The sequence below is a fragment of the Erithacus rubecula genome, assembly GCF_903797595.1.
Source record: "Erithacus rubecula genome assembly, chromosome: 14".
NCBI lineage: Eukaryota > Metazoa > Chordata > Aves > Passeriformes > Muscicapidae > Erithacus > Erithacus rubecula.
Window position 1 is genome coordinate 18,499,534 of NC_136666.1, and position 13,902 is coordinate 18,513,435.

A 13,902-nucleotide genomic window follows, 5' to 3' on the forward strand; every position below is an offset into this window, starting at 1 on the left:
ACACCTGCATCCAATGGATTAATCCAATACTTGTATCCAACACGTGCATCCAATGCATGGAACAAATGGATGCATCCAACACCTGCACCCCACCCATGTTCCAGCACACAATCCAAGCCCTGCATCCCACCAGGAGCATTTCCCAGAGCAGGATCCTGCAGGATTCTCCCCTCCTCATCCACAGGCAGGGAATCTCTGCCCTCCTGTCCTTTCCAACCTGTCTCCCACCTTTCTGTGCCTGGATTTCCTCGCTGGTTGCTCTGCAGAGGGATTTCCCATCCCTCAGCAGGGTCATGCCGAGGGTAACGGCGTTCCGGCTGCTCCAGGATGGATGGAGCTGTTGGACCAGAACTTCCCTGCCATTTATCCTGTTTTTGCCTCCTCTGGATTCATCCCCGCTGCTCCCAGGCCAGGAGACAGCACAGATAGATTTTTTAAGATCCTTTATTTTCCATAAAAAATATTGGATGGCGCATTGACAGAGCCGCGGGTGTAAAAGGACAAGGAAATATTTCCAAATGGTTTCTCTGGCACTGAGAATTCCAGCTCCTGTCGCTTATTGACCTCTAATTGTTTCCAGTAGGAGCAGGAGACAGGAAGATCAATAGGGATGGGAGAGAGTTAAAACCCTCCTGGTGCACTTAACTGTAGTTAGGAACCACTGGAATTCATCTTCCTGGGGTTTCCAGCTGTAATTGGAACTTTGGGATTGCTCTGTGTGCCTGATTCCATTCAGAGTATTAATTCCTTCCCCATCCTGATCCTTGCCTGGTCCCAGGGCTCGGAGCAGCCTCGTGGTTCTCCATCCACCTTTCTCCTGTTAGAAATCCAGGAGAAACAAATTTGGGGGGAATTTTAAAGGAGCAGGAGGATTCAGGCAGCTGGAATTCCATGGGAAAGAAGGGATGGATAAATTGAGTGAGGAGAGCACGGACACACCAAGATACAGGAGAGGATGTGGGAATGATGTCCTGGAGAGGCCTGGGGATGGTTTTTCATGGTTTTCCCACAGGGAGCTGCCTAGGCTGGGAATGTTCTGGGTGATTTTGGGATGGGAACCAGGTGGCCACCACTGAGTTGGTCCTGTTGTGGCCACCAGAGTTTCCCTGGGAATTGTGCTCCCCTGGGAGCTCCTCCAGATGGTGACAGTGCCACAGGTGCCAATGGAAGCTCCTGGTTCCCAATAAAAGCTCCTGGTTCCCAATGGAAGCTCCCAGTTCCAAATGGAAGCTCCCAGTTCCAAATGGAAGCTCCCAGTTCCAAATGGAAGCTCCCAGTTCCCAACAGAAGCTCCCAGTTCCCAATAAAAGCTCCTGGTTCCCAATGGAAGCTCCCAGTTCCAAATGGAAGCTCCCAGTTCCCAACAGAAGCTCCCAGTTCCCAATAAAATCTCCCAGTTCCCGATGGAAGCCGCGGCTCCCGGCGCTGCTGTCACTGGAATCACGGCCCAGCCCTAATCTGTCATTAACGCATTCAGCACTAATTGCTGGCAGCGTGCCACTCGCCTATTTTCCCCTTTTAACAAAACATTTATGCATGGAAGATTTAATGCCAGGTATCAAGCATATCATTGTAAATTTACCACTAATTAAGCCTAATTAAAATAATTAAATGGCTGCGGAGTCACAATGTGAATGAAAATCACATTTCCTCTCGTGTGCTCACCCCTCTCCTCGCTGGCCTCGCTCTGGCTTCCCAACACAAATATTTTCCCATTTGGGTGTGGGAAGAGAAGAAATTCATCCCAATCATAATGCTGGGATGTGGGGGAAGTTCCTCAATTCCAGGAGATTCTCCTTCCTGGGGATGAAGGATGGACAATGTGACAAATGTGTTCCTTGGAGCTTTTTGCATATTCATCACTGCTCGGATTTTTAATCAAAGCCTGGGCCATGAATAATGGATGGGAGGGATGGGATGGGATGGGATGGGATGGGATGGGATGGGATGGGATGGGATGGGATGGGATGGGATGGGATGGGATGGGATGGGATGGGATGGATGGGAGGGATGGATGGGATGGGATGGGATGGGATGGGATGGGATGGGATGGGATGGGATGGGATGGGATGGGATGGGATGGGATGGGATGGGATGGATGGGATGGGATGGGATGGGATGGGATGGGATGGGATGGGATGGGATGGGATGGGATGGGATGGGATGGGATGGGATGGGGTGGGATGGGATGGGAGGGATGGGATGGGATGGGATAATGGGATGGGATGGGATGGGATGGGATGGGATGGGATGGGATGGGATGGGATGGGATGGGATGGGATAATGGGGTGGGATGGGATCCAGGAGCTCCAGGGGATGTTCTGGCTGGAGGCTCCAGGAATTCCAAGGGATGCTCTGGCCAAGGATTCCAGGAATTCCAAGGGAGGGAAGGAGGGAGGTTGGGAAGGAGAGGGAAGGAATGAGGGAAGGAAGGAGGGAGGGGGGGAAGGAGGAGCCCACCTCCATTCCCCACTGTCACTGTCTCCTGTGGGGTCCCAGCCCGGGCTCACAATGGGCTCCAAGCCCCTTTGTGCTACCCCGCTCTGTTTTAGGCCCAGCTCATTCCAGGCCAGCCTGGCAAAGCTCTGATTAACCTTTGCTTTCCCAGGAATGGCCTCATTCTCCCTCATGACAGGGTCCCAGCACCCCTGTCCCCCCAGGCAGGGGTTTGGGTCCTGGCAGATTGGCTCTATCCCTGTCCCCTCTAATCCCAAATAAAGTCACCACAGCTCCTGGGCAGGGCACTGGGATGAGATCTGGGAATGTCCAGCAGGATTGGGATCTCCACAGCATGGCAGGAGGAGCCACAGTTTGACCCTGGACAGGTGGGACAGGTGGGACAGGCGGGACAGGTGACCTGCAGGGTGTGGGGACAGGCACAAACCTGTGTTCCAGGATTGAACATCATCCTCCTGCCATGGTGTCATCCTCATCCTGCTGTGATGCCATCCTCATCCTCATCATCCTCATCCTGCTGTGATGCCATCCTCATCCTCATCATCATCATCCTTCTGTGATGTCATCATCCTCATCATCATCATCATCATCTTGCTGTGACATCATCATAACCCTGCCATGACATCATCATCTTGCTGTGACATCATCATCAATCATCCTGCCATGAAATCCTCCTGCTGTGACATCATCTCCTCACCATGACATCACCCCAATAACAACCCTTGTACTGTGACATCATCCTCCTGCCATGACATCATCCTTGGTTTCCCATCCCTCATTTTCTGGGAATCACATCCTTCCCCAAGGGACATCAGCACAGAGCCCTGCCCAGGTGTGTCCAGCTGTGCCCAGGTGTGCCCAGGTGTGCCCAGGTGTGCCCAGGTGTGCCCAGGTGTTCCCAGCTGTGCCCAGGTGTGTCCAGCTGTGCCTAGGTGTGCCCAGGTGTGTCCAGGTGTTCCCAGCTGTGCCCAGGTGTGTCCAGCTGTGTCCAGGTGTTCCCAGCTGTGCCCAGGTGTGTCCAGGTGTTCCCAGCTGTGCCCAGGTGTTCCCAGCTGTGCCCAGCTGTGCCCAGGTGTGTCCAGCTGTGCCCAGGTGTGCCCAGGTGTGCCCAGGTGTGCCCAGGTGTTCCCAGCTGTGCCCAGGTGCCCCCTCCCCCCTCTCTGCCCCCATTCAGCTCCAGCTGTTCCCCCTGGATCAAACACTGTTTTTTTTCCCCCGGATTCCATTTTTTTTTGGTGGGAATTGACCCCTGTGGCATTCCCAGCTCCGTGGGCAAACAGAGCCGTTTGTCTCCGTGTTTGCTCAGCTCATCCCAAATATTTGCCTGCCGAGCGAGCGCCGTCTCCCGGGACGTGCTATTAATGGGATAATTAGGCAGCCGCTAATGAAAAGGATTCCTGGGAATTATGGCAGCATTTGTTTTGGCATTTGGAGGCTGGAGTGCTCCAATCTACCTGAGAGTTAATTAGTTAATTAGCGCTGGTGGAACACACCTGGAAAAATAGGGCAGCCAACGGAGGCTGCGGTTGGTTTTCCTCGGAAATGGGTTTTTCCATGGGATTTTTGGGAAGAAAACAAAATCCTCTTTCTTTCAGCTCCTCACTGGTTGGAGGGGAAGGTTCAAATCCTGGTGATTTGGGGTGTCCTGATGCTTTTGGGGTTTTTCTGGTGTGGCTTTGGGAATGGCCGTGGATTTTCCGGATTTTTCCCGGTTGTGTAACCCCGCCCCGGCTCCCGCCGAGCTGCTGGTGACAAACCCCGTGTGGGGCTGGCCCTGCACTGATTAATTAGGAAATTACATTTATATAACCCCTAATCCCCGGCTGGGCCTCGGGAATTACATCCAGATTAGCTCCCAGCCTGAGAAAACCCCGGGCTGGAATTATTGCCCGGGCACACATCGGCAAATTGGACTGATCTGGGGGAAAACAGCCAAAATTCGGCTTTTTGGGGGTTTTATTTCCCTTAATTCCCTCCTCCCACAGGGCCTCTGAGGGGTGAGAGCTCCGTGCAGCTGGAGCTGATTCTGGCTGAACGTGGCCGTCGGTTTTCCCAACAAAATTGCTTTTATCCTTCCCAACATGTGTTCCCAAAGATTACAGGGCTGTAATCCCACATGGCTTAACCCGGGGAGGGGGGCTTGGGGAACAGAGCTGGGCCAGGATTGGGAATCCTGGTTATTGAATTAGAAAGAATCTTAAGGGATAAAGGGTGGGCAAGGGGGGATTGAAATACTTGGGGGGATTTGGGGGAGCCGGGCGGTCACAACAAATCATTTTTAAAGTGTTTTTGTGGATTTGGCTGTTTGGTTTGTTTTTTTGTTTTTTTGTTTTTTTTTTTTTTTTTTAGGCCGTGGCTCAGGATTGATCCCAGATTGTTACAAAGGACATGTTTTCCCTGGAATTTTAGGGAATTTTAGCCTTGAGGCTTTGGGAATGCTCCATTAATGCACAAAGCCCTGCGTAGGTTCCCTGCTCTAAGGGAATTTTGGGAATGATCCATCCTGGGGAGCTGAGAACATCCTTGGGAATGCCCATCAAGAGGGGGAGAAATTCCTGATAGGTTTGGGATGGGCTGGAAAGCAAATCCTAAATTCCCTCTGGCCCAGGGAGTTTGGGATGATCCAGCAGGGCTGGAGCTGCACCTTCCTCATCCTGTGCTGGTGTTGGGATCTGGCAGGAATGGGATTCATTCCAGGTTTGGGATTTGCTGGAGGGGGAATTGCAGATCCTGAGGATCCTGTTGTCTGGGAGAACTTCTGCTGTCTTGGGATAATTCCTGGTGTCCCAGGATAATTCCTGCTGTCTCATTCCCTAAGAAGATTGAGACACAAATCCCACCCCAAATCTGATTTTCCCCTGGGAATCAGGGTTAAAGCTTTGGGAACTGGCAATTTTTCCCTTGGCCAATCCAGAGGGTGAATTCCCAACAGCCAGGCCTATCCTGAGCAATTTTGGGAAACCAAACACCAACGGGATCAGCAAATTCCCCTCGGATTCCCTGATCTCATTGAAGCACTCACAAGGAGATGGGGTTGGATTTTACCTGGTTTTACCCTGCCAGGACCCAAATCCTTTCAGATTTCCCATAAAATGTGGCAGGTTGACAGGTGTGTCAGCTGTCCCTGACCTCTGAGAATTTGGGAATAAACCATGGGAGCCTCTCCCTACATGGAGCAACCACCACTCCCTTTAATCTCCAGGATTTTCCCCTCCAGCCCTGCAAAAATGTCATTTTTGGCCCCTTATTGCACAGCAGTGATGGAGTCTCAGAGCTGTGGCTTTTCCTCCTGCCAGGCAGATTAAGGAGATTATCCCACTGCAAACCTGATGGAAAAGATTCCCTTTAAAGTCACCCATGGAGCTCAATAAATCACGAGCTTCAGGGCTGCTTCCCATAGATATCAGAACTTAAAAAACATTTCAGTGGTTGTTATTTAAAGGGGAAAATGACCCCAAAACAGCATTGCTGGTAAAACCTTGGGGTTCTCTGGGGTTTGGGGCAGAGCACAAATTATGGGTGCAGGTTTGTTCCCCTCTTCCTGGGGGTGGAAAAAAATAAACACGATTTAGGGAGACCGTGGGAGAAGGAGGAGGATTTGGAGAAGGATTTGGTGAAGGAGAAGCAGAAGGAGAAGAAGGAAGAAGGGGAAGAGGGATGGGAAAAGGAAAAGGGGGAAGAGAAGGAAAAAGATGAGAAAAGGAGAAGGAAGAGGATGAAGAAGAAGACGATGAAGACAAAGAAGAAGAAGACAAAAAAGAAGAAGACGATGGAGATGAAGAAGAAGAAGATGAAGAAGAAGAAGATGAAGATGAAAAAGAAGAAGATGAAGAAGACGAAGAGGACAAAGAAGAAGAAGAACAAGAAGTAGTAGAAGAAGAAGAAGACGAAGAAGACGAAGAAGAAGAAGAAGAAGAAGAACAAGAACAACAAGAACAAGAAGAAGAAGAAGAAGAAGAAGAAGAAGAAGAAGAAGAAGAAGAAGAACAAGAACAAGAACAAGAACAAGAACAAGAACAAGAACAAGAACAAGAACAAGAACAAGAACAAGAACAAGAACAAGAACAAGAAGAAGAACATTGAGAAGTGGCCAGGCCGCAGGGACTCAGCAGAATTCCCAAATTGTGCAGGAATCTCCACTCGGCCGCGGGTCTGGGGCCACCCAGCTCGGGCTGCCCCGGCTCATCCATGTCCTCCCTCCCTCCTTCCCTCCCTCCCTCCTCCCAAGCACAGCACACGGGGCTTTGGGGAGGTTTTTCCCTTTGTTTTCGCTTTTCCTTTCCCGGCGCTGCAGCTCCATTGGAAGCCCGAGGGATTTATGGCCTCTCCAGTTTATTGTTGATACAGATCTTTATCTGCCCCGGGCTTATAACTGACATTTAAATTACACTGCAAACAATGAATCAATATTTATGGATTAGCACGCCAATAGGAGTTGTCCCGGGATTGTGGCTCCCGGCAAACGGGACAATGAGGTCAAGGTCAAGGCTTTGTGTAACGAGGGATGGGCAGACAGGAGCTGCCAGCCGGGTATTGACTTCCTAACAGGAATGCATTTATGGCCGGCGTTTAGCCCTGCATGGAGCTCCCATTTCCCATTCCTGCCGTTTTCCCGCTGATAATTTGGGATCAGGTCAAGCCCCGAGCCCGGAGTGTTTCCCCCTGCCTGGAAAAACCCGGGAGAAACCCCCGGCTCCTCACGGCCCCTGATTTTCCAGCCCTGATTTTCTGCCTTCCTGGTTTGGAGTCGGGATCAATCCTGCATCCCTTAAAACCTTTCCTAGTTTGGGATCAACCCTGCACTCCTTAAACCCTTCCTGGACTGGATTTGGGATAATTCCTGCACTCCTTAAACCTTTCCTAGTTTGGGATCAACCCTGCACCCCTTAAACCCTTCCTGGGTTGGATTTGGGACCATTCCTGCACCCTTTAAACCCTTCCTGGGCTGGATTTGGGATAATTCCTGTCCTCCTTAAACTCTTCCTGGGTTGGATTTGGGATCATCCCTGCACTCCTTAAACCCTTTCTGGACTGGATTTGGGATCAACCCTGCACTCCTTAAATCTTTCCTAGTTTGGGTTTGAGATCATCTCTGCACCCCTTAAACCTTTCCTGGTTTGGGATCATCCCTGCACCACTTAAAAATTCCATGAGTTAAATTTGGGGTCAATCCTGCACCCCTAAAATCCTTCCCGACTTTCAGCTTCCAATGGGAGCTTGTTCCCTTTTCCTACCTGAAATCAGGCGTCAAGCTGGCTGAAAGAAAAGAGATTTTTAAATAATTATTATTTATTTTTTAGGGCTTTTCCCCCACCCTGTTTCTGTCTAATTCCAGCAGCAGCCGCGTGGATGTGGCACTTGGGGACATGGTGGCCTTGACCCTGCTGGGGGGACGCTTGGAATCAAGGATCTCTGAGGGCTTTTCCTGGAGGAATAATTCCCTAATTCCAGCATTTTAACAGTTCTTTGTAGTCAGGTACCTGCTGCTCGCTGCCGGTCACAATTCCCAAGGATTTCACTCGGGGCAATGCCTGAATCCAATCCCTGAAGAGCTGCGTCCCCAGCGGGAAATGGAAAAAAATAAAAAGGGATTTGGGGGATTTTTTTTTTTTTTTTGGGCGCTGTTTTTGATCCCCCTCCTTAAAACCCAGCTGAAAACTCGCAGTGCTAACCGAGCCCCGCGTTTATTTACATTCTAATCATCCCGAGCCTGCGAATTGTGTCAATTATTCTTTCCTCGGGGCGAGCCGAGCACTCTTTGTTCCTCGCTGGTTTACAAAAGTGAAATATAGGTGAGGTTTCGGACCTTTTAATCCCCCGATGTAATTACTGCTCCCCGCAGGCTCGGCCGCGTTTCGGCGGCGCTGCCGGGCTCAGATTAGACACACAAAGTCCCTGCTCTCCATCAAAGGCTTCCTTATCTGCCCGAGACAGCCAAACAACAAACCAGCCCCAAATCTCGCCGGCCCCGCTGTTTATTTGAGCGGGCCCGAAATAAATAAATCGGCTGCAGCCAAACAGGCGCTTTTCCCTGAGAACGGGCGCCTGGGTGGGAATTTCCAGGAGCGTGAAGAGAGCCCGGGACTCCAGTCAGGCTTTTGAAGTGCTTTTCTCCACGTTTTAGGAGCCCTAAAATGAGGATGAAACTAAAATGACACGAAGAAATAATCCCCCATTCAGCCCTGAAAGGATTATTCTAATTACTTTGATTATTAAAGATCAGACAGATTTTTTTTTTCTCCTTTCTTTCTTTCCCCCTCCTCCTCCTCTTTTTTTTTAAATTTTTTTTCTTTCTTTTTATTTTTTTTTTTTTTTTTTTTTTCTTCCCTGCCAACAGAAAGTAAACCAAGCCCCGAAATCCAAATCCTCGCTGGGAATTGAGGAACGTCTTAAGTAAACAGCGGGAACAAACGGGCTGTGTGAGGATCCGCAGGGTCCTGCAGCCGGCCCGGGGGGGCCCCTTTGTGCGGCATCAATGGGGTTAAACGCCCCCCGAAGCCCCCCGGGCCGGGGGCCGCGTCTCGCCCCTTTCAGATGCAAATGCGGGGGGCTCGCCTTTATCCCCGCTCCGAGATGCCGGTGTCAAGCTGCGCCCGCCTGAATAAACCCGGGAATGGCTTTGCTGGGATGGCCGGGCGGGTTTTGGGGTTTTTCTGCGCAGATGGTGCCGCAGTTCCCCCCCCCGCTCTCCGTCGGCCGCGATTCGTTTAAGGAGGCTGTTTGTTTCTGCTGATGAGGGCTGTTAATTTGCACAGCGGTCTCATTAGGCCTAAACCACCAATTAATTTCTTTTGTTCTCATTAAACGGCTGATTCCGAAACATTTTTTGGGCAGCCACAATGGATGGCTGCGAGCCGCAGCCGCGGCATCGTCCGCGCCAGGGCTGGCGGCGCTCCTGGAGCCCCGGCGAACCGCCCGGAGCCTGGCACGGCCCTGCCGCGGGCACCCCAGCATCCCCCCGAAACCCCCCGGGCACCCCAGCATCTTCCCTGGGTACCCCAGCATCCCCCCGGGCACCCCAGCATCCTCCCGGGCACCCCAGCATCCCCCCGATCCCCCCCGGGTACCCCAGCATCTTCCCTGGGTACCCCAGCATCCCCCCGAAACCCCCCGGGCACCCCAGCATCCCCCCGGGCACCCCAGCATCCTCCCGGGCACCCCAGCATCCCCCCGATCCCCCCCGGGTACCCCAGCATCTTCCCTGGGTACCCCAGCATCCCCCCCGAAACCCCCCGGCCACCCCAGCATCTTCCCTGGGTACCCCAGCATCCCCCCGAAACCCCCCGGGCACCCCAGCATCCCCCCGGGCACCCCCGGGCACCCCAGCATCTTCCCTGGGTACCCCAGCATCCCCCCCGATCCTCCCTGGGTACCCCAGCATCTTCCCTGGGTACCCCAGCATCCCCCCGAAACCCCCCGGGCACCCCAGCATCCCCCCGGGCACCCCAGCATCCCCCCGATCCCCCCCGGGCACCCCAGCATCCCCCCGGGCACCCCCGGGCACCCCAGCATCTTCCCTGGGTACCCCAGCATCCCCCCCGATCCTCCCTGGGTACCCCAAAATCTTCCTCAGCAGCCCCAAATCTGTCCTGGATACCTCAGCATCCTCCCCGGGTAACCCCAGGATCCCCCCCGGATCCTCCCTGGGTACCCCGACATCGTCCTCAGCAGCTCCAAATCTTCCCTGGGTATCCCCAAATCTTCCCTGGCAGCTCCAAATCTTCCCTGGGCACCTCAGCATCCTCCCCAAATCTTCCCCGGGTATCCCCAAATCTTCCCTGGCAGCTCCAAATCTTCCCTGGGCACCTCAGCATCCTCCCCAAATCTTCCCTGGGTATCCCCAAATCTTCCCTGGCAGCTCCAAATCTTCCCTGGGCACCTCAGCATCCTCCCCAAATCTTCCCCAGGTATCCCCAAATCTTCCCTGGCAGCTCCAAATCTGCCCTGGGTACCTCAGCATCCTCCCCAAATCTTCCCCGGGTACCTCAACCCCCCCCTGATTACTCCACATCTTTTTCACCAGCCTCAGCCTCTTCTCCAACACCCTCCCGGCACCGTTTCCAGCCCTGGCCTCCTTCCCTGAGCATCCCATCCAAATCTCTGAGCTCTCCCCTTCATTTTCCCAAATTAAAAATAAGATTTTGGGGATTTTTTTTTTTTTTTTTTTTTTTTTTCTCTGTTCCATCCTTTTTCCCGACCAGGGGAGTGCAGGATCCTGTGCCTTGTGTTTCCCAGCTCGGCCACACAATTCGCAGCCGCTTTGAAGAGTCCTTGACTGTCCCTGAGCGATTTAATGTCCCCAAGTGTCGCCTTTTGTCCGGCAGTGCCGCCGGGGCGAGCGCTTAGCCCCGCTTGACATTCCTGAGGGTTTTGGGAATTAAATCAACCCGAGGGAAACTCCGCACCGGGATTGGCCCGGGTCAGAAATCCCCAATCCAAACCCCAGCAGGGATAACCCGGGTTGGGGGCTGGTTTGACAGGGCGGTTCTGAAATGTGAAATAAGGAATGGAGAGATAATAAACGGGGATTTGGGGTGGTTGGGGAAGGGACAGGAGGGATTTGGGAAATGGGGATTTGGGGGAAATGGGAATTTGGGGGTGTTTGGTGTGGGGACAGAGGGATTTGGGAAATTTGGATTTGGGGTGATTGGGGAAGGGACACGGAGGGATTTGGGAAATTTGGATTTGGGGTGGTTGGGGAAGGGACAGGAGGGATTTGGGAAATGGGGATTTGGGGGAAATGGGAATTTGGGGATGTTTGGTGTGGGGACGGAGGGATTTGGGAAATTTGGATTTGGGGTGATTGGGGAAGGGACACGGAGGGATTTGGGAAATGGGAATTTGGGGATGTTTGGTGTGGGGACGGAGGGATTTGGGAAATTTGGATTTGGGGTGGTTGGGGAAGGGACACGGAGGGATTTGGGAAATTTGGATTTGGGGGAAATGGGAATTTGGGGATGTTTGGTGTGGGGACGGAGGGATTTGGGAAATGGGGATTTAGGGAAATTGGGGATTTGGGGTGAGAACAGGCAGGGATTTGGGAAATGAGGATTTAGGGGTGTTTGGGGAAGGGACACGGAGGGATTTGGGAAATGGGGATTTAGGGGAAATGGGAATTTGGGGATGTTTGAGGGTGGGGAGAGGGAGGGATTTGGGAAATGGGGATTTGGGGGTGTTTGAGGTGGGGACGGAGGAATTTGGGAAATGGGGATTTAAGGTAAATGGGAATTTGGGGATATTTGGGAAAGGGACAGACAGAAATTTGGGAAATGGGGATTTGGGGATGTTTGAGGGTGGGGAGAGGGAGGGATTTGGGAAATGGGGATTTGGGGATGTTTGGGGTGAGGACAAGCAGGGACTGGCTCATCCCAGCCTGGAGCTGCTCTGTCCCCGGGTGTCCCCAAACTTGGGCTGGCTCTGGATCCTGGGGGCTCCCGGATATTCCTCGTGCCCCTGGCGCTGCTTTGATTCCGACCCTCGGGCAGGTTCCAAAAGCCTCGCCGGCTTCTGCTGGTGTTCTGTAAATTCCGTGAAAAATTTATAGTCAGGACAGAAAGGAAAAAGGGAAAAAAAAAACCAACAACAAAAAACAACAAAAAAACAAAAAACAAAAAACCAAACCACCAAAACCAACCAAAAAAAAAAGAAAAAAAAAGGAAAAAATTCACCAGGGCTGTTCTCAGCTGAGCCTCTCCATAAATTATCGGGATTTGCTTCCCAGGGTGGTCCGGCGGGTCCGCGCCAGACTCGCCGCGTTCCAAGGGGGAGGATCCCGGGTTAAGTGCTGGGGAAAGCAGATTATTGCAGATTATTTAAGGAAGTGCTGAGAAAGCGGGGACAGTCCCTGCGGCTGCCGGGGCAGCTCCGGGCTCGGCACTTCCAGGCTGGGATTGTGGTTAAAGGTGGGGAATGTTCCGAGGGGGTTTTGAGGAGTTTTTTGGGGGATTGTGGAGAGGGGATAGAGCTGGAGAAGGATCCAGGGCTTGGAATTGTGGAGCAGCAGCGGGATGGGGCAGCTCCAAACCCGGCTCTGGAAATTCCAGGGATCCAGGGGCAGCCACGGCTTCTCTGGGAATTCCATCCCATCATCCATCCATCCATCCATCCATCCATCCATCCATCCATCCATCCATCCATCCATCCATCCATCCATCCATCCATCCATCCATCCATCCATCGTCCCCAATCCCTCTCCAGCTCACCTGAAACTCCTTTAGGTCCTGGAAGCTCCAAGGTCTCCCCGGATCCCTCTGGGAATGCCGAGTCCTGGTGGAGGCAAATCCATGGGGAGGGGCTTTAATGAGTCATTAATTAACCCCAGATGAGAAAATCCCGGCGATGCCCCAGCCCGTGCTCTCCTCCTGCAGCATTCCAGGTGTGTCCCTGTCCCCCATCCCAGCTCAGCCCTGTCCTTTCATCGGGGATTTATTTGGGATTCCCAGCAGGACCTGCAGAGGGGAAGATCCAGGGGTTGGGATTTTCCCTTCCCAGGGAAACTCTGCCCTTCCATCCCTGCATTCCCAACCCCATGGATCCACTTCGCTCCAGCCTGGAAATGCACCAAAAATTCCATTAAAGCACAAAAATCTCCCAAATTAAGGCCCAGCTTTCCCATTTAAAAAAAATTAAAATTAACTTTCCCAGCTTTAATTTTTTTTTTCTGATTTACTGCTCAGCCCTGGGAGCTCCCCAGACGCGGGGACACCCACGGGGTTGGATTTTCCAGGCAGGATTCCTGCAGCTCCTCATCTTTCCCGGGGATAACAAGGCTCCTGTGTGCTCCCGGTTTTTGTTTGGGGCTGGAGCTGGCTGGGGAGGGAAGTGTTTGTGAGGGTGTTGTGGAAAAGCCTTGGCTCCATCTGGGAGCTGTCAGGAAAAGGCTGAGCTCAATCACACGTTGTTATGAATAGCAGCATTTCAGCCTTTAAAACCTTCGCTTTTTTTTTTTTTTATTTTTTTTTTTTTTTTTTCCCTGCTCTTTTTATATTTTTTTCTCCTCTTTTTTCTTCTCCTTTTTTAAGTTTTTTTTCCCCTATCCGCTCCTGAGGTAAATTCCAGCTGGGATCAACACTCCTCAGGAATTCCCCTGGAGGAAGTTGGCTGTTCACCAACTCGTAAAAAAAAAAAAAAAGAAAAAAAGAAATAAAAATAATAATAATAATGAAAAAGATTCATTATTCCTGTTGAGCTGAGATGAAACAATTCCCTGGAATTAACGAGGTTCATTTTGGCCAGCCCAGGTTCTGCTCCAATGAAAGTTTTTATTGTTACCCAGAAAAGCCAAAAAACCCCCAAACTCCCCCCAGGGGCTGCATTTGGGGCTCTCTGTCCAAGAGGTGACCCCAGACCCACCCTGATCATCCCTGCATTCCCAAATTCCACCCTCTGCCAACCCCAGAATGGATTTTTCCAGCCCAGGGTTGGGATTTTTGCTGCTGGGCTGTT